The following is a 25976-nucleotide window of genomic DNA, read 5'->3' as shown; positions in this document are numbered from 1 at the left end:
ACAGCAGTCTTTTTGCTTCTCTTGCACAGCAAACAATTGACCCAAAGTTTAGGATTTTGAGATTTTTATGACAAATAGGCCAGCTGGAGATTTGAAATTTACCTTCTATCTGAAATAACATTTGCTTTATGAAATAATTATTGATTGCAAACACTTCTGCCGAAACAAAGAAAGAAAGAAAATGAAAAAAAATAAATATTTGAAATACTTTAGACCAAAGCAGTTAGATTTTGTTCAAAGACATTTTTAAAAGTGATCTACACTTAAAATGTACATTGATTCCTATAGACCAACAATGTGGTTTCATGTTTCTGTTACCTGTCCTTGCTTCAGAATAATTGCAGACAGTGTGGATTCACTTTAGACATTGGGGAATCATTTCACTATTTACTCTAAGTAGCTCTTGTCTATATATTTGTATGTAGTAAAGAAATACCAAATTCTGCCTCTGCCACAATGACAAGTCAAGGTGTTACCATGGTTCAAGGTGGTGTGAACTGAGCAGAATTCATGACAGGATGCTGCTTTGATACAAGATATACTGGAATTTAATTTCTGATGTGAAATCCTTTATAGGCCACCAACAAAGTTGTTGGGAGTCAGGTGTGTGGGGTAGAACTCAGGGTGTTTTAGGAATGAGGGTGGGACTCGCTGGTCCCAGGGAAGGTGAGGAAGAAACTCCCCACATTGCAGGCAGGGACTCACCTGTATGAGGTTTGCAGATCCACTGCTTTAACAGAGCTGCCTGATATCCAATTTAAATTGCTAGAATTCGAAGACTGCAGGTGTGATAGGTGGCTCAGCATACTGCATCATCTTTCAGAGCACAAAACAGTCTTGTGAAACAAGATCAGAGAAACTGGGCAAATAGAAGAACGAAATGGCAAACACAGAATCAAAGGTGTTTCACAGGGGCACTTCCCTTCTGAAGGCAGGTTGTGATGAGGCACTGCTCCTGGTGCTGCTCCTCGCAGTCTCTAGCCCATGCCCTCTCTGTTCTGGCCTTTGGTTGATAAACCAAGGGATAAACCTGAGTGATAATCCCACAGGAGGGTCATAGTTTGTCTTTCAAAATGGCTGAGAGATGCACACAAAATGAGCTGAGGCTTGTTTTTCACTGTCTTAAAAATGGAAATAAATTGTGACCAGTTAAGTAAATGTATCCTAACGTGTGTACCTGATATGGAAAAGAATGTAGCAGGTAATAAAAATAATCACAAAGCCAAAAGGTTTTCTTTTCACTCTGGAACTCTCCTTTTTGGTACTGGGCACATCCTCGCAGGAGGCCAAGTTATTCTGAGACTGGATCTCCTTTCAGAGATAAGGACAGAGTAATTTGTTTCCCTTTGATGGGAACATGGGTTAAAACATTCTTTGCCAGTACTTAGATCTTTGTTCTTTTGTTGGTATAATCAGAAAAAGGACTAAAAGACCTTTTAGTCAATAATAAAAGAAGTGCTAGCTTCTGAAGTTGTTTCTCTTCCCGTGTTAGGGTAATATCATGACAGTATTTTGTGTTCTAGTGCACACAAATTTCGGTGCCCTCGTGAAGTATGAGCCTAGGTTAAGTCCTTTCATAAATGAGCAGGTAGCTTCAACCTTGGTTATTTTAGTGATATGGATAAAATTTTATTTTCACCAGTTATTTCTGATTACTTATTCTGGATATTAATTACTGTATATTGAACTTTCATAAATCTGCTAAGATTGGATTTTCAGTAAATTTGTGTCAAGCACCAGATTCGATGTCTGCGTCTGTTTATTCTAGTGACTCAAGTGAAAACCTCATAACAGTTTTTGTGAGAAAAATCAGATTAAGTTCTGCACTGAGGAATGGATTTCTTTGTCCCTAAGTGATGTTGATGCTACCATGACTTTAGATATTGTGTTCCTGAGTCAGGATGATGTGTGTGCCTGCAGGGAAACTTCAAAATTTCTAACACTTTTTGATATGTGGCATAGAGGTTTTCTTTCACTTACTTTCTACTTTGCTTTGCTGCTGTCATTGGGTAATAAACTACTCCTTTGGGTTGAATGTCTTATATGGAATGGTTACAAATGTCCTTGCTAGTGCAAAAAAAGCAAGAAGATAAATAAAGGGCACACAACTCCTGTTTGCAGTGGATACTCTTTGAGCTTGATTGGTAAAACCCGAACTAATACATTCAGGCATCAGCTCGAAAAAGCACCTAGTTTGAGTGGCTGTATACGCTTCAGTGCATACGAAACTAACCTAATTAATATAGTTGCAAAAGTGGTTTAGAAAAATGCATGAAATGATGAAATGGAATTTGTTAAAGATGTACGGTTGTTTTAAGAGACAGATGGAAAGACACAGAATCCTTGTTCCCAAGTAATTTCTAGCATGGAAAGTTCTTCATGTGTGGACCGCAGCTTTCCAGTCACGGGTTTTTCCCCAGAGAATTTATGTTTGTGTAATGTTATTTATTGAAGCAGAGCAGTGAAAGAGTTACACAGTGTGTGAAGAGGGAAGCAGTTTTAGAAAACACAAGGCTTTTGTTGTTTTCTTGCCTTGTGTCTACTTAAGTAACATGGAAGATTCAGCTCTTACTGCTTACAGTATGCACCTGTAATGGCCTACACACAATCTTGGAAATGCAGAATAGGGATGTAGAAAACAAAAGGACAATTACTGAGAAATGCTGTGCTTGTTACAGTATGGTAGGGCTGGTATCTGGTGAAATAATGCAGGTGGAGAAGAGGATTTTGGCCGCCTGCCTGACCTTCTGGCTGTCCCCTAACCCCAGGGATAGTGCTGCTGGGTGTGCTGACCTTGTGTGTACAGAGTCCCACGGCACAATCCATGTGGCTTGGGCTGCGGCACCCTGTGGATGTCACATGAGATCACATGAGATATATACTTATATGTGAATATCTGCTTGGGCAATCTCAGACAGAGATCTATAAGCTCTCAGGATAGTAAAGAAAACCAAGTTACTATTTGGAGTAATGAGTGTTGTTCCTGGCTGGGGCACTTTTGTCAAATGGCATAGAAATCCACATGTGAATTTTTGTGTGGTGTTTAGTAGTGATGGGAAACATGCTGGCTTGCTAAAGGCTGTGCTATTTGTAAAGAAGTCAGGAATCGGGGATTTAGAAAGCTATAAAAATTGTTTTCTGCCATGCATAGATGTACAAACTGAGGTATAGGATTTTAGCACAGATCAGTAAGTCACTCGAGCAGGGGACATGAACAAGACTCCTCCATCACAGCGTTGGGTGTCACCTTCCGCCAAGTTCTCTGGTATTTCCTTATGCATTATTCTTTTGTAGGTTTTGTTGTTGTTTTTGTAAACTCAACAGGAGATCACATAAATACAAACGCCCACGCACAAGGTATGACTTGAGTTACCGTTGCACCCTGGAGAGTAATACTTCTTGCTGGTTTTACATGTCCCTTCTGTATGAGGATTTTCACGTGATGCTGCTCAAACAGAGCAACCAGGAGGCAGGAACAATGTCCCTCTATACGCCCCTGGGCCCGCATTGTTCTGCGTGTAGCCCGCTGATGAACGTGAGATGGCAAAGTCATCGTCATTAGGCGGAATTTAATAGCGAATCAAAGTTCGAGGGGAGAATAGGCTGATCTCAGCTTTAGCCTCCCTTGGGTCCTGCTGAAAGATTAGAGGGAAAGAGCAGGGCCTTGCTAAGTTGAATGTATCAGATTGTTTTTCAGTAGTTATGCCTGTTGTAAACCCCTGAGAACCACCTAGTTTAACTCTTTGGAAAAACAGATCCCATAAATTATGGGCAAGAGAGGGAAAGGACCTGTAACAGAGGGAAAGATGATGCTTGACTTTGTCACTCTGCTATTCATGGCAGAAAGAATAATTTAACGGTTCAGAAACTGTGGTTTGTGTAAATTAAGCTACAATCTTCCTTAACAGACGACATCTCTTAAGTGTTAGTGTGCATACATGACCCAAAGGAGCCAGGCTGCAGGAAGACTGACAAAGAATTTAAAAAAATCTTTCAGTGGTAAAGAATCTGGAACGGAAAAGTACACTGAAAACAGGAAAAATTGTACTATCAATTTTCCACATAACTTCTCACAGTGCTCTACATAGGGCGTGTGAGAGCTGTCACCACGGGGCAGTGAAGGAGTTAATGCAGAGTGTGAAGAGGGGAGTGACCCTAGGAAAACTCACCTACCAGCACCTGTACTCCGAGATCAGACAAAGCTAACAATAAGAAAGCAAAATGCGTTAGGTGATCTTCCTCCTGTGGTCCCTGAAATGTCACTGGGCACTGGCTCCTCGCCTCCTATTTCCAGATTCCTTTCAGTCGAGGCTCTCGGTGAAAAGACAGATGATGGCACCGCTGCATATCAGAGCCCGGTGATCAGTTGGGTTGTCCCAGAAGCTTTATTCTTTTGTTAATGCCCTGGGATGTGTTATGTAGCAGCGATAAAATCATCGCTACAAAGAAAGCTAAACAGCAGCCAGAGAGATCTCCACATAGATACGGAAGTGAAAAAAAAACAAACTACTAAATAGGTGAAACTGGCCTTGGGGCCCTTTTTCTCCCTGCCTCCCCGGGAGCCTAACTCCCCTGGGCTGTGCTGGGGGTTGTCTCCAACAGCATCTTGCACTTTTACCCTGTTCCTTGCAGTAATTTGGGCAGCCCCCTAAAGTCTCTGCAGAGTTGTTACTGTGGTTCCTCTGGTCAGGTCAGCGGGGACACCACAACATGGCTTTTCTTTCTTTGCCCTCTTAGGAGAAGCAGAAACTCTTCAGGACGCAAGGACATTTTTAGGTTTTTCTGACAAGTAGATTTCCTTTTGTTCAGGAAATAGACGGGTAGGATTGAAACACATTTGGTGTTTTGTGGATGCTTGTCTTAGATGGGTCTGTTTAGGTTACAGCTGCCAATGCTTTGCAGTGCTGCTCTGTCTCGCAATGTTGATATATTTTTATTTGATATCAGGCATTTCTTTCAGTTCACATTAATTGCAGAATCTAGAATTTTTGAGAACAGCTTTGAAACTTCTGTTTTCAAGCCTCTACTCCAAAATTCATGTGAATGTCTGGCAATCTCTCTTTTAATCCTCCTTCCCAAGACACCTTCAGTTTTGTGACCACAGGAAAGTCACCAAATGAGAAAATATACCCTCAAGATACTTTTAAGTGGCTTGTTCTTGTTGGAATGGAATCCCAGTGTTTGAAATGGTCTGAATCTGGCCAAGTTACTGGTCTGAGTGAGGACAATATTCCCCTTCTGTAACATCTGTGGGACAGTGCCAAACCAGACACCCTCACTGCATCCAGCATGGGATTTCCCTGCTCACTGACTTCTTCGTTTCCTGATCCTAAAAGTTTCCCAACAAGTCCAAAATCTCAGTTTTTCAGCTGAGCACGTAAAAAAAAAAAAGAGGAAAAAAAAGAACAACAAAAAACAATCAACAACTTTTTTGTTGTGCTCTAAACGTTTCGAGTGTCTCAATGAAATTCAGCTTAGTTCACTCCAAGGTTTTTGGTACACTGCAGGTACATCTCTTGGCCTGGCCAGCACTGTCTGTACTCCATGGGGTGTCTGCCTGAATGTTGGAAATTGATTTTAGCCCAAAGTGTCTTATAAAATGGTTGGAGATCGTGTTCTCTGAGTCAAAGCCACATCTCACAAAGGACCTTTAACTTAGAGAAAGTCAAAGCGCACTCACCTGGGAAAAGGGTTTGAGCCAAACATTTTAGAATAAGAGACCCAGGATACAAAGGGAACCACGGATAATTGCAACATTAGTAGGCAGAAAACTGTAGCTAACCATCCTGCCCAGAGAGGCATGACTTTGAATGCTGATCAAGGCTATTTTGTCTTGCTGACCGCTTATAGTTTTGAGAGGTAGACTCATGGGAGTCTTGCTAAACCACTAACTCACCATGACTGACCCCAGTGTATCGGCCTTTCACACTACACGACTCTGAGCCAGCAAGCTTGGGTTTACTGATGTGTTTCAGACTAATTAAGATTGGTTTTCTTTAGCATTTCTAATGAAATCCTACCTCTCCAAAAGTATGTGTGCACACAAAAAAAAAGACTCTGCAAATGAAAACTGAAATGAAACAAGAAGACCTATACAATAGCGACAAACTATTTTCTTTCTTTGCTTTATTAACCAGTATAAATGTTGAGTCTTAGCCTTAGGCAGTACATATATTTTTTGCTAATACAATGATGAGAAAAAGAGAATGCTCCTTTTTCCCTCATAAGAAACACTCTCTGCAGTCTGCATGGCTTTCCAAATTAAACTTGCACATTAAAAGGAGTCAAAGCATTTAGGGAAACAGAAAGACCTTGGGGACAGTTGGTGTTTAAAATGATCCCTCTATAAGCTCAGAATTGTCTTTATTTTTTTTCTCTAGGAAGCTAGTTGGCAGAATATGAAATGAAAATATTCTCATGCAAAAATACACTAATTCTCTGACAAAATTTTAAACCCCCAAATATTCTGAAAAGAAATAAGAGGAAATTTGATGTCAATTGACTCATTTAAGAAGTGTGATCTGCCTCTAATGTTTCGCTTGGTTTTATTTAAACCTCTATGAGGAAATCAGGAAGCAGGGGAGACTTCTGGACACAAGGGGTGTGATGGACAACAGCAAGCATAGGGATGGTGCCCTTGAAGTGGGGTTGTCATACACACTTGCTGAAATGCAATTGCAAAGACTACTTTAAAATTGGTCTTAAGGTTGCTCTCTGACCCAGACGGTTCTTGGCAATCTGAGTCAGGAGCTGGGGAGTTACTCTTGCTGGCTCTGTGCATGCAGCCTAGGATGATAGTCAAGACCTGTGCCAGGGACTTGTGCACTCAGAGGTTGTGAATGCTTTCAGAACATTTTGGGTCCATAACATCAAACAGGAAAGGTTTCCTGATGTGTATCATGTGCCTGGACCTGACATCATGCTTGCAAAATTCCACTCATCCATCTAGGAAGGGCCCTCAAGGAAAACATTTGGGCAGCCATAAAAGTAAGCAAATTTTCCACTGTACGTGTGTTTCTGTATGCATTTGCATGTATAGATCCAGTAGAGAAAAAGTATAGCTATATATTGTATAGTGTACTGATGGCTGATTACTTGATTACTGATTGCTGATTATTGGAGTACTGTTTACCATTACAAGGCTTTTGTGGTGTGTAGCCAGTTCCCATACCTATAGTACCAATATAGGGAAGTAGGCTGGTGATATTATATGAAAATGTATACATTATGTATTTTTAAAGCAAGAGCTGCCATGATATACTTGATACCAGAACTGGAAGCGTTTTTGGTTTGTACACTATTAGGAATACTATTGTAGGACACCAGAACTCATACATGGTCTCTCTTGCCTTCTCTCTCCTAAGTATATTGTAAATCAGGGTGGGGGATTAACCATACTCCCACCGTGGCATTTGAGTTCTCAGTTCATGATAAGTGCACTAGACATTGCCTGTAAATATAGTCCCTTAGAGTTTCAGAACAGAGAATAAAAATCTAAAAGAGTAAAAATGAAAATTTGTCCCGCTTGTTGCAGTGAAACCAGAGAGTTATAAAGGACCTCTGAACAATATTGAGTTTGGGGTAGCACAATCACATCACAAAAGATTTACCTTCACTCTGCAAACTCAATATAGGGCAATAACCATCTATTACAAGCAGAGCGATACAACGTCAAAGGAATATTTAAAAGAACTAGGCAGAACCTTTAAATCACCAAAACTGAGTTAGGTTCTCCCAAAGGAAATACCCTGGGGACAATCCCTAGCAGGATTTTCAAGAGGCGTTGTTCAATTATCAAAAGTTGTATTCAATGTGTGTCTTAAACATACCAGTAATCTGGCTGCTTTTAAAAACCTAGGGGACAGTAAACACAAGACACTAGTCCCCAAGGAATGATTAGAATGGCAAAATAATAACAATTGCTGTATGCACACACGTCCATGTGTCCCCTAGGTCAACATAAGGGATTCTGTTGTGAAGCCTCTGTCTCTGCATCAGTAGCGGAAGTAAGACATGGGATATCTATCATACACACTGTTCCCTAAGTGGGCAAGTCAGCCTGCAGAAGAAAGAGATGGCACATATGCCACGTCTCTGAAAGTGACAAAATCAGCAGGTACAGTGAAGGATGTACCTGTACTCTAGAAGCACACCAGCTTTCAAGGCACAATTCCAGTTGATGCTCTTTCTTCAGTTGCTATTTATTCTAGTCATAAGTACAGATTTAAAAAACAGTTATAACCTGGCAAACTGTTGAAAGTAACTGCCACTTGCATCAAATATGTCTGTTTTCTGAGGCACAACTTCTTAAATCATCCTCCAGCTGCCTGTTCTGCACAATGCAATGGTTTGTGGCAAGAGATAGAGGCACTGGGGCAGAGCAATGGAATAATCTGACTTGCAAGTGAAGGAGATCCTGGCTGTAGTAGTCGAGTCGCAGAATCACAGAATATACTACGTTGGAAGGGACCCACAAGGATAGTCGATCCCATGGATGCTGTAGGGCACTGCACAAGTCATGTCAGTGCAGCCACAGTTGCCTGTGTGTTAAAACATGGACAGTGTAGAACAACCAAGGATGGGATAATATACTTGTCTGGCAGGTCCACTGGACCAGTAATCTTTTCAGAAAAATCCCCCAGATCTCTCTTCCTGAGTCTAAAACCCAGCTGATAACTTAGCCACTACCTATGCCATTTAGTACAATTTTCTATAAAGATACTCTTCCTTTATTACTTGCTCAGTTCCTTTGTGGTATCAGTACAAGAACCTACTGGAGCTCTTGACTGAGGGCTATATAACCTAATATATGAGATTTTATTCAGCCTGCAAACCAGGTGTGCAAACATACTTCGCGCACAAGTTGGATGTCAACTTCTCAATCCCTAATGAGGAGAAATGAGGCAAAGCTAATACCTGTTACCCTGTTTTTCCCGATGCTGAAAGATGAACAAAACTGATTTGGATCATAGTATAAGTAAAAGAGAAACCAGTGATGAATAAACTATTTCTTTAATGATGAGAAAGCACTATTACCAAGGATGCACTAATCTCCATATAGACAACTGTCGTATAGATAACTAGATGCCGATACTTGGAAAACATTCAGCAAAGAAAACCAGATTCAAGAAGGTGAACACAACAAAACAACCTTCTCCAACTATGTCTTACCAATACCTTTGCTTTAAGGTGTAACAGAGTATGTGTAGAGCCATTACGGAGGTAAAATAGGAATTATTGTGTGCCCACATTTCAGGAGAATTTGATTCCAATTAATGGAAGGGGCAGTTTGGTACTTAACGAAACTGCCTTCAAATCAAAGGTAATTCAGAGCAGGTCACGGGATTGGGTTAACTGCAAAAAGCCTCTTGCTTAAATCCCCAGGTGATACCCGACACACCCAAGCATTAACTTTTCAGATGGGAGCACAGAAGATAAGCTGAGAGTCACACAGTAGCCTCTTTGCATTTGGCCCAAGAACTAAGTTTAAAAATACAAACAGGCTGTCCTGCACAGAGCGTGAAATACTTAAATGTCAGAATGGCATTGTTAAGGCTCTATCTGTATGCATAGCAACTATCGTGTGTACAGCAGGGAATGGAGCTCACTTCATGAAGGCAGGCAGGAATAAAAGCCCTATATCCTGTTTTAACCATTCCCAGGTGGTTTTGAAAAAAAAAAAAATTCTTTAGAATTAAAATGTTATTGACCTCAGTGACATGTGTATCATGTTTCTCAAAACCAATAGTAAATATACAAAATGTTTATGTAAATGTGTATGTGTTTAGTGCAAGTATTAATCAACAAAAGAAACATTTCTTTAATAGTTGCTGAAAAGCTTTTTGTCTTTTCAAAGGGTATAGAGAGAGTTTTATTAACTTCTAGTTTTTTCCATGTTCTTCAAAGGGACTATTGTAGGACATTGGGCCACATAAACCCGTGTCTTTACACTGCAATGCATAGGAGAGGGGTGGGAAGTGCAAGAAGTCAGATTGTTCCCAGATGCCTGTGAAAGAGCCAGGTACCGCTGTAATATACAGGAAAAACCACCTGTGATGCATACTCATCCCTTCTAACCTCAGATAAACTGAGTTGTGTCTCCACTTCCCTGGGTCTCTGCCTGTGCCGTTTCATGGCACTGCAGGGAGAGCCCTGGCAGTTGCTGCAGGGGTTTGTTTTGTACAGTAACAAAGGAAGTTCCCATCACGTAGCTGCAAAATGGACGTGTAATTATCTCCCTGAGCTGAGTAGTCTTGTGCACAGTGACAGAGTTAGGGTGGCTGTACATGCATTCAACCTGAAGCAGCAGTGGTGTGGGTATGTGGGTACCCTGTGGTCAAATTCACCATGGCAACAAAACAGTGTCTTTCCCTCTGTCAGCTGGGTCCTGGAGCTGTTTCTCCCTTGACAGTCACTTGCATTTGTGGGACCATATGAAGGCAAGCGGAACTCCAGGAACTAGCACCGAGGAAGCCTGGCATATCTAAGGGAAGGTATTGAAAGGAACATTAAGTGGAAAGGGACACAGCATTGATTGTTGCATTCATGTTATTGTATGGAAGTTTCCTGAAAAGAAACTCGAGAAAAAAGAAGTTATTCAGAAGTGTAGTTCTCTTAAATTCCTTTAAGGGAGTGAGTTTAGTACTTATCTACTTATGGGAATACATCTGCTGTGAGACAGGGAAGAAAAACAAAGAGAACTGCTCCAGCAGCAAGAATGGAACATAGGAATAGTTATGAAGAAGTGCTGTTAGGGCAGTCTGGAGCAGGTCCTGTAGTACTACCTCCCTTAGAAGTCTGGATCTTTCTGGAAAGTAATTCAGGAAAGAGATGTGTCAGGAGATGTGACAGGAAAGATATCTCCTCAGTCAGAAAGAACTGTGGTCAGAGCTAGGAGCGAAACTTCTGAGAGAAATGACTTTAGGTAGATGATGTCTGCTCCTGTCTCTTGGTTTCTTTTTACCACCAAGCTTGATTTCTGCAGTGTTTAGAGTCAAGGATGTTTTCATATCTCTCAGGGAAGAAGTTAAAATTTTGAAGTGTCTTGCAGCTGACTTTCTAAATGTATGATTAGTTTGTGTGAAATATCTGGTGGACGTTCCCTAATTCTGTACATGTTTTGCCAATTTTTTTAATATGGGGGCTATGTAACTTAAAATTTTGCTTTTTTTTAAGATAAGACAAAAATTTCATTGGTCCAGTTTTTCTCTGCTTTGCAGCATCAAAACCCATGTGACTGTATTTTATCTGCAGAACTTCATCATCTTGATGCACTTGCTTGCATGGTAGAGCTATATTTTGCCATTAGTCTTTAAGGTCCAAATATAAGCTGCTGCAACATAAATGCCACCCCAGTGTAACATTTTCTGCAGCCTTTATTTCAGATAGGACAAATGTCAGTTATGGAAATAATCTGTGGACATTAACCCAAACCCGAGAGTTTTCAAAGTCTGAAGTTTCACGTGAGCTCTTTCATAGACAAGTTTTAGCTGTTGTCTGCGAAACATTGTTCAGACCACCATTCTTTCTCTGCAAAAGGTGTCCAAATTATATGAGGTTTACTTCATGGAAAGCTTTGCTCCACCTGTGGGAAATTTCTGCAAAGGAGGGTATCCCTAACTGCAAGGGAGTCTGGCAGAATCTGGGTCAAGAGTAGTGTGTTTTTGTGCAGCAGATATATTCAGACTTGCATCTTTTGAATAATGAGTGATCAGAAACAGAAGAAATCAATATCTTTGTCTTCTAAGAATGAAATTTGTAAGTTATACTGCAAAAAGATCATGCAATCCATCTGCCTTCTATTGCTGAAGTACTGTGTCTGTGGGCTCAGCTGCAGTTGGTCATCCCAGTATAACTAATACTGAGAGAGAGGAAAAATAATGAATCAAGGATAACAATGGATCCAGGATAATGATGAGGATGTACCAGACCCACAAAAGGATATGGCACCAAGCAAATTGACATAGCACAGTCCTACGCTGCTTAGAAAGAAGGGAGAGGGGTATGACTTCCATGGCCAGATGCAACTTATTGATCAGAAGAGAAATATTTCCCCTTCTGCTTGTTTATCCAAATCTCTGTAGCTTCTGTCAATAATTTTGAAGCTCATCCTTTTCGTCCTCTAGAAATAGGCTCCTTTTTAAACTCCATAAAGCTGGAGGTCCAACTGCAAGTAGACTACTGAAGGATAAATATTAAACATTCTCCATCAATGTTAAAAAATTCCTAGCTTATCATGACTGTTGGCAGGAACTGCTTCCCCCTGGAAAATAAAAGGTACGTTAACAAAACCCCTCCAGACCTTAGAGAGTAGTAGATTGGGTAGGTCTTCCCCATCTATAAATTCTCATAGTGTTTTCATTTTCACCTCTATGATGCTAATAGTTTCCTTCTCTAATTTCTCAGCTAATTATCTTATCTCTTCCATGAAGGTTGGGGGAATAAAAACATAACTCCTACTGGAGCTCTCTGATGTTCTTGAGAACACAGATCAAACTGATAGTGGGCTATTTTATAGGGCCTTAAAAGCCACTAAGAAACTAGCAAGGCCCATTAGACTTTCTGTCATGCATATGATGAGAAAAATATACCAGCATAAAATCCACTTTATTGTCCTACCATGACAGCAGCAGCTATTGTGCTGGGAAGCTTTTTGGACGGTAGCTCTACCTTAGTGTTTCTGCTCTGCTGGCTGGTGAGGTTTCAGGGATGGTATCCAAACAGAGAGGCTTTGTGATAGGCTATCAGTGACCCGTGAGGAGTATAACACACAACCCGCTGGTTTGACATGAAGGAAAAGCAAAATAAAAGCAGAGTGACCCCTTTCAGTTTCCCATTTCAAGCCTTAACATTTGCTTCCTCACACAAAGATTGGCTCAGAGAGCTGGTACCATGTTATATTCCAGGCTCTTTTCAATGTGAGCAGAGTTTATCTAGCTTTCCTTAGGGGCATTGCTCCTTTGCTCTTTCCTCTCTGATATCTTTAAACAGACAGAAGAAAACACTGCACTTTGACAGGGGTCCACATTCACTTTGTACCACAAGTATTTCTCATCTACTGAGCTAGAAATTAATAGCAAATGATACTTTTTGCCTAAAGTTCTATTTTATAGTCTAAGTGATCTATAAGGAAAACAAGTGATTACTGCATTACACTTTGCTAAATAACTATTTGTCTTTTAACAATATCTGCTCTGCAGTTGCAATATATGTGCTAGAGAACCTGAAAGACCTCATAGAGCATCATAAACTGTGCCTGCAAGACTAATTCAGACGGATCTTTCCCGGAGCTCCCTGTAAAAGGGACTGTGATCTCTTGTAGTCATGGAGGTCCAACTGACACTACCTGGACAGTAGTCAGCATGGAGTTACCTGCACCGAGTTTTGCCACAGCACCAATAGCCCTTCCCTTACTTCTCTAAAAGAAGGGTACATCTGTGGAGCCCAAACCCTCAGAACTACCACTCCTGTAATTCTTTCTGGTAACGTTTTTAAAAATTCACTTTCATTTTGGCTTGCAATAGGAACTGTCTGGAAAGTGGCTAGATTAGTGAATCTGGTTTGTTGGTTGGTTGGTTGGTTTGATTTGGTTTTTGACTGAGTAAGCCTCTTTTTGGAAGAATTTTCTCCTCTTAGCTCTTCCCTTCTCAAGATGGTCTGTGCCTGCAAGTGTGTTAGCTCCTTTTCAATGAAGGATCATGTTTATGTGAATTCACACGTTATAACTTCTGAGAATGGCCCTTATGAGACAGTATTTCCATACCTGTTCGTTCAGGATGGACCCTGATTTTGTCCTAGTTGAATTTCTGTCCTAAAAGACTGTAGCCAAGCAAAACCTTTGGGGATGCCAGCTATGACACGTACAGCCCTAAGGCATGCTCAGGAAAAACCTGATGGCACAGTCAGTGACTGACAGCTGCTTCTTATTCTTAATTGCTTCTTTTCCAGACAGATTTCCAGGCTGCTGTGCAACTTCTCCTGCCACCTGCCCTGTGTTATGGCAGAGGAGGCTTTCATGAAGCCCCTTGCAGAGCTATTTTGGTTTATTCCAGGTGCTGGCCAAAGATGATAGCTGACAGGTGATATGCTTTATTCCCAACAGCATTAAGATATTATCTTGGCAGTGTTCACAGCCTGGCAGTGTTCACAGATCTTACAGCCTGGTTATGCTGGGACTCAGTTTGGCTTTCTGAATGTGGCAATGTGAGCTACACTCAGACCTATACTTTCAGTATGTCTCTGAAATATGCTTTAATGTGGGTTTTATTCAGTTTAGCTTAGAGTGTTTCCCTATTAAGACTGTGTTCTGCACTTAACAAAGATGTTCACTGCTTGATTATACGTATGAAAAAAGTGAGATATGTGTTTTAGAAGCTGTTTTAGAATTAATTTTCAAAAAATTTGAGTTAAAAATACTGGTGGTTTTGCTTCATGGTAAACTCTTGTTGAGTTCTGATTGAACTTTGTGATATAATAAGTGCATATTTCTAATATATGCTGACCTTAAAACTTACTGAAATTTATGCTACTACAGTTAAAGAACTCTTTAAAGATGAATAAGTCCTACACTTAATACTCTTCACTAGTCATTAGAGGTCAATTCATAATAATACTCTTAAAGAACATCTCTGAAAGATATTACTATTTCAAATGACTGCCAGCTCCCCTTTTTCTCAGACCAAATCAGAGAAAACCATCAGCCCTTATTTACTGTTTTGTACTAGTTTTAACTTGGAATGTTAGATCTGCATTGCTATTTTTCCCCAAAGCAAACCCAGCAAAATTAGAACAAAGGAATAGCACTCAGACTTCTCCATTCAAGGCTGTGTCTGTGGGACAAATGTGGGAGTGTGTATCTCTGTAGCCACTGCTCCACCAGCCTGCTCTGTCTGTGACACCAGGCAGAGCAACGTGAAATCCTGGGAATTCAAGTCCTCCTGTCTGAAAGCTGACATTGCCTACACATTCACTGCCTGTTTTCTTTCCAGAGTGTGTATGGGTTGGTTCAACTCTTACCTGTGAACTGGCATTTTTCTCACTTAAGCAAAGATGAATTCTGTAAGTGATGAAGCTAGGTCATAGCAGAAGCAAAACTGCTCTCTGACTCGGGTAATCAATCACAACTGCTGAAGTTAATCCACGCATAAAAGCTGAGCCTCAGCTTTTAACTATACACTGCCTGCACTCTCTGATTTTAATTTGCATTTCTTAGTTATGGAAATGGAAAACTTATCTTTGAAAATGTTCATGTTGTTTCTTAGACAGTTCCTGGGGTTTTAAAAGGCCCACTCGGTTATTTCATACACACTGTCTTTCTGGTCTCTACAACACACTGCTTTACTCCAAATTCCTAACAGTCCCCAACCAGAGTTTCAAACAAATCAATAAAATACATAAACAGTCAAGGCAGAAGGTGAACTCGACACCAAAAAATACTAGTTTGTGCATGAGCAGTTTGAGGTAAACAATTTTTTTTTGATCAGAAATATGTATTAGCTTTATTGTAATTTACATTATTTATGGTGGACAATTTTTTTTTTAACACCTTGAAACTTCCCTTATGATTTAAAAGCAAACTTTTCTTTTTGATTCTGGTTTTCCTTTTTGAGCTGCTGGTAGAAGGCTCTGTCTAAGGGTGAGAATTAATGCCGACTGCCCCATCCCCTGCCAGGCTGCGCTGACTCCCTCCGCCGTCCCTGCAACCTCTCCCATGCTGCTAAGGTCCATGTCAGACAGGGCCCCTGACATGTTCCCCTTTCAGTCACTGCTTTCTTCTGAGAGCTGTCACCACCCCCTGGAAGCACATCCTCAGTGTAGACACAAGGCTCCTACCAGCCCCGGCGGCAGGCTGGAGATGTGAAAGTAAAATTTATGTCTAGTGGGACTTGGGTTGCGTTAGGCGTGTTCGAATCTGGGGTTACTGCAGAGCAGGCTGTGCTTGCAGCTAGTATGGGAATGGATCCTGCCTGAGGGCAAGCACAGAGATCGTTAGCAGGGAGTCCTTCTTTCCTACACTGAAACTGTGGTTCACCAGGAACCTTTAAAAAGCCTTTGGGAGAGGTCTCCTTGAATGCCAAGAGGTAGGGCTGTCACCTGCAGTATAATTTTTAATTGCTTTGCCTCGGTCAGTTATCAATGGCAAATGTGTTAACATATCTCTTTTGAGGTTATTAGGAGGAATTTGGAGTGTAAGCAGTCACACGTGGGAAAAGCAGGAAGTGCTGGAGGGAGACCACACATGTATGAAATTTCGTCCCTTGGCACGTGACAATTTTTAATTGTTGTTTGTTACATATCACATGTATGTATGGATTTCTGTCCCTTGCCGTATGCCCTCTTTAATTGTTGTTTGGGGTATTTTTGTGTTGTTTTGGTGTTGCTGGTTTTGGTGGGATTTCTTTTTTTGGTTTGGTTTACTTTTAAGTTGTAATTATTGCCTTAACAGTGAAATTTCATTTTGGGCATTAACATTATTGGGCATAACACTACTGGGCACAGGTGCCCAGGCACTGGCAGTGGGTGGCTGCAAGGGTGGCCTCTGCGGGGTGAGGCCAGAGGCTGACCCATGCTGGAGACAGGTATTGCCAGCCAGCTCCAATGGACCTACTGCAGGGTACAGCTGTACCCTGGGAAAATGTATTTAAGAAAGGGCAAAGTGAGGAAAAACAGTGTAAGAAGAAGCCCTGAAAGCATTATGATGAAAGATAGAGCAGGAGGCAGTGCTGCAGTCACTGGAGCAGAGATCCCCCTGCAGCCTATGGAGGGCTCATGCTGGAGCAGGTTCATCCTGCAGGACTGTGGCCCATGGAGAACCCACGCTGGAACAGGGCAAAAGTGAATGGAGGAAGGAGCAGAAGAGAAGCGTCACCATCAACTGACTACAATTGCCCAAATCCTTCCACCTCTGCTGTTCAGGGAGGAGAACTGGGGAGGTAGGGGTGTCAGGAATGAAGATGTGAAGTTGAGCTGGGGAAAATGAAGAGAAGATGGTGTTCGAATTTCATCTTTGTTTCTTACCATCCAAGTCTATTTTAACTGGCAGTAAATCAAATTAATTTTCCCCAAGTCACTTCTGATTTGCCCATGATGGTAACTGGCAAGAGTTCTCACCGTCTTTCACTCAACCTATGAAATTTTCCATCTTATTTTTGCCCCTTGTCCTGTTGAGGAGGGGGAGTTAGAGAGTGGCTGGGTGGGTATCTGTCAGCCATCCAAGGTCAAGACATCACAATAATGGAAGGCAGGGGCAAAATTTTCTTCACCTGTTCACTGGGTTTAAGCCATGACAATAGTACTTGCAAGCTACAGCAGTACTGCAAAATACCAAAGCCCAACAAAGTCCCTCCTCAGGTTGTGAAACTGTGTCCTGTGTTTCTATTTCATCCTCACCTTGACCAACTACATAGCTTTCTCATGCCTTTTTCTTCCCCTGAACTTTCCTGCAGATAAAAGAGAGTAATGGCTTTATTTTTGTTTTGTTTTAAGATTGAGCAGCCTCTTCCAATTGCTGTCATTGAAGTCTATTTAAATTCAAGCCTTACTGTACACTGTCAGTTCAGGACTGCTGCCAATCAACATAGAAGAACCTTGTATGAACTCACTGTTTCTCAGCTTTGTCAGAGTAACTCACATTTGGACCCTTTCCCTGCCCGCGCACCTCTCTGTCCTGAATCTCTATTTCCTTGCTAAGTCAGGTAAACCTCTGGTCTTTTTTCGCAACTAAATTTCTGGACTTCAAATAGAAAGCAAGATAAAAATTGTACCATTAACCTGCACTAATCCCTTCTCACCCCTTCATGCTACATCTGAGCTTAGCCAAATGAAGGACTCGGAACAGAAGTTTTACTTTCCAGGACAAGAAACCTTGCTTGTTCTCGGAAATGTTCTCTTTGTTAGCATTCACTTTTCTCCCAGTGTCTTCCACTGTCAGCCTTCTGGTCATGATTCAAATCAGTTCTTCCAACATTTGTATATGAGGTGAGCTTTGAGATTTAGATTGCTGTCTGGGCTGGAGGTAACTTCATTAGTTTGTTGTGCATTTCTGTTCTTGGACAAGATATGCAACTGTTTTAGTTTCTCAATGTGTCAACAAGATAGGATTCACAGACTGTGTGATGGATTCATACTTGTCCACTCCAGTTTAAGGAAAATTGTCTTGTATGGCAGGTTAATTCCAATTTTAGTCAACTATAGCAAATCATCCTACTGATAAGAATGGATTAATTCCCTGAACATCTTATTAATCTTTTTTTTTCCCCCTAATTTCAGTTTGGGTCCTATGAGCCTACAGAGTTAGGGGAGGCTTACAAAATGGAATGCCATGTATTTTCCGAAGTTATTTAACTAATAATAGGACCTGTTCTGATAAGTAAAATAATGTACAGGTTTCAGTGAGCTGAGTTAAACACTGGTAAAAAATGGGGGGGGCAGAGGGAGGTTGTGCTCTCTTGCTGACCTACGTGAAAATCATTAACTGTGGTTTTCTAGCTGTACATGATAAATCCTACTGAATTTTGTTTCTTCCTTCCTGAGAAAACAAAGCTTCAGTCTCCATGTGGTCCTAGTCTCCCTCTAGCCTATCCTTTTAAGTTAGACCTCTAGAAAACTGTCCCACAGTGGTTTTGCTGCTGTCTTTGCATATTCATTAATCTTATTGTAATACAGAAGTATTGCTACCCACACCCATGTACTACCTCAGTGCCTCACCTCTATTGCAATTAAGGGCAGTTGGTACCAAAATATTGTTGGTGTGAATCTGATTCCTATCTTTGCACTGGGTTATGTGCACACTAAGCTCTCTCCTGAGCATATCTCCTCTTTCTGTGACTAATGGAGTGTTACTTTGTCAGTGGCAGAAGCTAGCCAAGGCAGGCTAGTCTGCATATGCTCCTCCAACCTGTGCAGCTCAGCTTTCAAACTGAGCCAGGTATTTTCTACAGGATTTTCTACATTCATGTACTAAGGCAGAAAAATGCAAAGTCTCAGTTTGTGTGAAGACCATTTCCCCTGCCACTATACAGTGATGGTAGTAATCACACAGGTATCTCAAAACATTTGAGCAACTCAAATCACACCAAATCAGGCAATGTCCATTAATATCAGCAAGTGTTATTCAATTTTATTACCATACTGCTAAAAGGATCAATGGGATAAAATGTCACATTTAGGTTCAATCTGTTTCAAGTACGGGGTTTTGGCTAGTCAAAATATCAAATTAAATTTCATGTAGTTTAAAAAGGTAAAGAAAAAGAAAGGCAGTAAGTATTCTCTGTGAAAACAGTGGCATGTCCTCCAACTAAATGGCAAATACGTACTGCTTAAGAGTCTGTTAAGGTGATAGTCATAAACTGTGGCTGTATGTAACGATTATTGCACTAAACTGATTTTGAAGCATACTTTTTGTGTTAGTAATTCTGAGGGATCGCTTTCCCTATATGAAGTGGATCGCTTTAATATGGTATAGAACAAAGTTGCTCATGTTTGAGGATACCACTGGTACAGATGTTTAAAGACTTCTATTGTTTTCACCACCTGGGTGCTAAATATGACTAAGTGAAATACTGAAAATAGGACTGCAAATTTAAGGTTGCAGTGTAAGGAACAGCTTTTGAACACTGTTCAGTGTTAAAGGAGCAATTTCTGCAATTCAGAATGAGAAACTATCTCATATTGGCAGCTCAGAGTGATTTTTTTTTTCTTTTTTTTTTTGTAATTACAAGCAGGATGTGGATATGTGCATTTGAAAAAACAGGCATCTTTAGGTAGGGAACAATCTGCTGGCCTGTGGAAATCCATACCTAACACTAGAGGAGGATGTCCTTAACTGAGAAAACAACTTGGCACAATAACATCATCACCTGTGATCTTTGAAGAACAAAGACCATCTTTTGACACAAAGGAAAGAGTCAAGGTGGGGAAGAGTGTGGGAAATGTTGCCATTTGAACAGTGAGTTTCTCTACAAAGCAGTATTCCAAGACATACCAGCTCTGTGCTTAAGATCTCACTCTTATTTAGCTTTACAATGTTTGTTGAAATTTTAATAAGAGTGGATAGACAGACAAAGAGTATCACATTTCATGGCACAGCCAACTTATGATCTACTTCAGGTTTCCACAACTCTTTCTCTCTTCTATGGTGCCTATTGCAGCTGTGGAAGTTAGGTCTCACTCTGGTTCCGGAAGTAGGAACAGAAATGTGGCTGAAGAGTTTAAATGTTGAACTAATAATGTGTTCTTGGTTTAATAGCTAAAAGTTCTTTCTTCTTATTCATATTTCTGTCACTTTCAAGAAAATGCCATTGTGGTTAGTTTTAGTTGTGTTGTCCAAACACGCACTCTAGTGCAGATCAGCATGGAAATGAGAGGGTCCTGTCTCGGACTCGCACATTCCACATTCAGGGCTTTCATAAAGATTTATAGAAAGCAACTCTCATCAGGCTACTCTGAACAGCTTGAGGGAAAAGATTTTTTTTTCCCCCGTAGTGATGAAGCATATCAACCGTCTTGGACAACAGGAACCTTTTTCACCTCCTACCCACCATAACCAGCTAAGCACCTGCATGGATACTGGGTGCTGTTCTCTTAGCACAGTTTCTGTTGTCACTAATTATTCAAGCTTGTGATGCTGCACTCTATCATTTTCTTCCCCAAGGATCTTGGCAAAGGCATGCTTAGGAAATACCTTATTTTTCATGCCTTTATGAAAACAATACTCTTTGTCTTCCCAGTTTCTCAAGGAAACCATTTGTTTCATGTTAATTTCTTGAATTGTGGTTAATTATACTAAATCAGATGCTTCCAACAGTTTCATGCTTTTTTTGAAATAATAGACGTTTTCTAGCTTGGAACAGGAAACTGTGTTGAAAGAGAAACTTGGGTGGTTTTTGAGATAACACTGAGTCCTCTTTCACCATGGAGTTTCTCCCTAGAGCATTTCTCAGCTTATCCTTGCTCCAATTCCTCCTTTAAGATTATATCACAACACTTCAAATTTTTCCTTCAGCTTTTTTGTTTATGTTTAAAAGTAATTTTTAACACTAGCAACTTTTCACAATTTATATATCCACAGAATGTGCTAGTTTTGACATTTATTGTAATGTGGCCTAGGGAAGATCTGCATTTAGTTGACTCATTTAGACTGTCCTATCCCAAGTATTGGAAGTCTCCTATTCAGTAGGATTTCAGCATAATTTCTCTGTGTCCAAACCTTTGATTTGGGATTTGGAACCACATTTTGGTACTATGTTTCCTGATAGTGAATGCCCTGGGCTGTACCTTGGGTAGTAGGTATTTCCAGTGCAAAGAGCACTGGCTAAGAGTACAGGCTCTCTGTGCTTCGAGTGACTTCAGCTTTAGTTTATTCCTGACTACTGTGGCAGAAAGCCTAGGACCTGTTGGAGTAATCTGAGTCTGAGCCAGGTTAGTCCAGAGATCCTGTAAGCTCCTCACAAAGACCTTCTAGCTTTGAGTACATCTTATATGACACGGGGGCCCCCATTTCTGCAGTTTCTTAGCTTTTAGCAGGTAGTAAGGGGTTTATTAATTGTTTCTCTACAGTATTTGAGTGTAAATCTAAGGTCTGATTGAGGTCACATGGAGAGATTCTTTCAGCGAGTTATTGACAAAAGTCTTTGATGCCAGAAGCACGTCTTAGAACAAAGACAGTGCAATGCATCGAGTATGCAGGGAAAAAACACCACCACAGTAATGAGTGCACAAATATCGACCAACCTGGTAGCCTTATTTGTTGTAAGGAGTAAGAAGAGGGATTATCCACTTGATAAAGCTGACATAAGAACTTTTCTTGCACTCGATTTACAAGGAGAGCTGGATTAGTAGGTGGTCATGATGTAACAAAGCTTGTAATTTACTTTGATAACTAGGAGTAGAATCCAAAAAAAGGAAGAAAGATACAGGAGGGTGAGGAAATCCTGTTCTTAAAATGTAGGTGTGTAAGGAGTGGCTGTTGTGCAAGGAATGACTGAGCAGGTTTGGACTCTTCAGCTTGTAACAGAGGGGATGCAGTGGGAGGATAGCAGAGATCAACAAAATAAGGAGGAATATGGAAAGAATGGATAGGAATGTGCTGTTTGTTGTCTCATCTAATATAAAAGCTAGGGCACTCAGATCATGGAAGAATCAGGGTTAAAATGAATGCAAGGAGATGGTTTCTTCACCCTAAGATGAAGAAGCTGCATGGAATGCTTTGTGGATTTAAAGCAGTTTACATGGGTTCAAGAGAGAACACAGAAATGTTCAAAAAACACAAATAAGCAAATAACACAAATCACATCACTCAAGAAATCTAAGCTGAAAGCAGTCTGAGATAGTAGCTGGGAGTGTCATTTACTCTGCCCTTTTCTCAGTCTGGCACCTTCTTCTGGCCACCATCAGAGACATTGGCCTGGAGGGGCCCTTGGACTGAATCAGCACAGTCTTTCCTGTATTCCCCAGTCAAACCTGACATTGCTTATCATGAAACTCCACTAAATCAAGATCATCTTCATATTTTGCTTTGAACCATAACAGAGGACTTCCTCTCTGTAGACCATGGCTGATGCAAGCTTTCTATCCCACCCATTGAATCCCAGGGAAAGACAAAGGCCACTTTGACCCCTTTTCTGGGACACAAGCTCCAAGGGAAAAGTTTGCTATTTTCATCCTATAGACTTACTTAACATAGTACATTAGCATAGTATATTAGCATATATCAAGTGTTTCAGTGTAGATTACTGCAACATAACCTAGCAAATATTTTACTCGTGAAATGTCCTAAAAGAGGGAATGATTTTATTTGCCACCCATATCAATTTCCAAGAGGTATGTAATGCTGAGTCTCAGAAATTGCCTTCTTCATAAAAGGCAAAGCTGGCAGATGCAGGTTCTGTGGCTTTAAATTACAAAACCTTGTAAAGATATATATATAAAAGAGAATGTAATGCTCTAAACCAAAAGCAAATAAAAATTCAATGGGCCTTCATATACTGGTTTTTGTACTCAGAAAGCAAGATTTAATAAAATTCTTTAATTTTATGGCAGAAGACATGTCAAGTGCAGTTTACATTGCTCAGCCAATAATCATATTTTCTTGCAAGTGGCTGATACATTTATTTTTTAGAGACAGACACAACAAATAATAAGTGTTTTTATTTGAGAGGAGAAACAAGCATTTTTAACAAGATGAAAGGGGCATAATAAATTTATGAGACCTCACATACAGCTATAATATAATAAATTAGGAGGATTAATGGAATTGTGGGCTACAGTAACCCTCACTAGTAGAATGCCTATTTTATGGAGCTTGATAATATAGTTTATCATTGACTCCATGGGAATTCCCACAATATATTAGCTGTGGTGTAACAATAAAGCACACACAGTAAGAGGCATGTCTCTTTTGACACACATTCTCTTCCCACACTTATTTTACCAGGGAAACAACTCCGGTGCAGTTTAATTAAACTGCACCGCAATGAATTAGTCCAGGTCTTAGCCCCCTGACAGTGAGGAGCCTGGCATTACCACAGGGGGCTGTCCCCCTGTGACACTAGAGACTGCAGAAAACCTGGGAAAAAAAGTGTAGGGTCTCTCAAGTGACACTGTCACTGTGCAAGGCCTTAGCTGTCAATCACAGGACCTGAAAAAAGCTCAGGCCCCTTTGCATTCAACTTTATCTGCCTACATTTGTTCACTTTGATCTGACCTTTGGGAGGAGATCAGAAAGTGGCGTGGAGAGGCGTTAGAAGACCTCACCGTTTACGAAGAAAGTGGACTTCAGCGGCAGATAAAACCCCTCTGTAGTAGATGTTCAGTTTATGAGGCTTGTAGTTATTCCACGATTTTTTCAGTTTTCAGGAATAGGAACGAGTCAAAATCAGGATTCTAGAGAAAAGCATTTTTTTGGTAAGGGGAGGTGGCACAGGCCAGTGTCAAAAACTGAATCCGAGTGGAAAGGTTTATGTTACATGAGCAGATGGGAATCACACCTCTGCAGCTCGCAGGATTCCTTGGTATTACACAGCCCATTGGACTGCCTGACTTTGTACATAATTCTTTGAAAGAGAACATAGCTTCCTAGAAAATGAAAATAAAAATTCCCTCTGTTTAGACATCAGCAGGAGCAGAAAGTTCATGACAGTCTTTGGGAACTGTGTGACTGATTTGCTACTATCCCATTTTAAAAAGGGGCATCTAATTTTGTGGACAAGTTTACCCAAGTTACACTTGTTATATGACACCACAGGATGGTGTAATGGCCTGAGTTAAATCAGCTGAAGAGCAATCTGTCATGAAATTTCTGTTCCCACAGAGATGTGCAGAGGACATAACCAAATCAGCTTAACTTGAATATGGGGAGGTCTTCAGTCTCCCAATAAATCGTATTTTCCACTCCTTTAATAGATACTTTATATCTTGTATCTGTCACTAGTACATTGAAACAATCATAAGGTGATATACTTTTCAAAGAAAAGAAGTTGATAATGATTTTTAAACCAAAAAATTGAATTTTATAATTCTCATGATCTTGGAAGGGCATTTAATACAGAGAGTGGTATTTCCCTAGAGCCAAATGTTGGAACATATAGAAAGGTAATTCCCAATAAAGCAGCCAAATGGTCATCCATTATTTATAGATATGCCTGTATGAAACCTTTTATTAATTTATGAGACTATTTAGGAGTAAAAAACTAGAATTTAATCTTTTAAAAATTCATTTTTAGTGAGAGTACCTTGCTGGACTTAGCTTAATACTTTTTTGAACATGCACACCACACCACAGAGGAATTCATTAGACAATGGCAATTAGATCTCTAATCATTTGGCACTGCTGGAATTGCTGCACTCTATTTAAATGCCAGACATGGTACCTTAGTGATTGGTTCATCCTGTCGCCACATTTCCATCGGCTACCGAGCCTGAGAAATGACAGTCACATTAGATGTCATGTAAAGCATCTGACCTTGCTCTCCCAGCACTTGATCTCTGCACTTCAAGCGGACATTTATCACTGTCCTGCAGGTGGTTCAGATTCACCACTGGTTTTCATGTTATAAAGGCATTATAACATTCCCTTATCTTTATCCTTCTATTGTGGGAGGAACGGAAACAATTCTGTTGCCACCTGGGTAGGTGAATTTATTCACTTGAGAGAGAGACAAGCAGGTTCCTGTGGGTCAAAAGAGTGGAAGCTAGAGGTGTTCAGTCTTGGAGGACATACTCTTCAACTCAAACAAATACCCAGTGCTTGTAATGGCTTTGCTAGTAGAGTCAAAGAGTTTTATTAATCAATATTCACTGCTTTGTTCTTTTTATGACACAGGGAATGCAGAGGTCAGAGATTTTCAAGAGGAATAAACATAGCAGATAACAGTAGCCATAGCTGCCACACAATGGTCCCTCAGCTTCAAAAGGAACAGAAAATCCCATCTGTAGCTAGTAAATTTTCCATTACAGTTCTTTCCATATTGGATATAACTGCTGTGACTCCAGTTATCCTCTCAGACATGCATGTGAGGATTCAGGAGGGCTTCAGTTAGGCCGATGTGAAGAGTTTGATTCACTGTGCAATTCCCCAAAGGGATCCAGTACAAAGCTCCTTTTTCTTTTTGTGCTGAAGTCCTGTGAGGAAGCTGGTTACGACAATTTGCAGGTTTCTCTGTGTAGCAGAGATAGATTAATGCAAACTGTGGGTCTGAAAGTTGCAATTAATGCCCAAGTCTGTGGATAAGCTGACTGGCTGTCTAAAATGGTGGGGGAAGTTTGCATCCAATTTCAGATTGCAAGTTTGGGGCATATCTCTTCTTTTAACACTTGAAAGGATAAATCCACAACTGAAGTACTTTTTGAAAACAAGGTCTGCAAAAGTGGGTTGATTTTTGTTCAGGCATGGTATTTTTTACAGACACTCCACCTGTGATTCTCCCCCATCAGTGCTACTCACAAGTGGTTTTCTGCAGGCAGAGAAGGAAAGTGGCATT

Source organism: Chiroxiphia lanceolata, chromosome 4, assembly GCF_009829145.1.
Source record: "Chiroxiphia lanceolata isolate bChiLan1 chromosome 4, bChiLan1.pri, whole genome shotgun sequence".
Classification (NCBI taxonomy): domain Eukaryota; kingdom Metazoa; phylum Chordata; class Aves; order Passeriformes; family Pipridae; genus Chiroxiphia; species Chiroxiphia lanceolata.
This window is presented reverse-complemented; position numbering follows the sequence as displayed.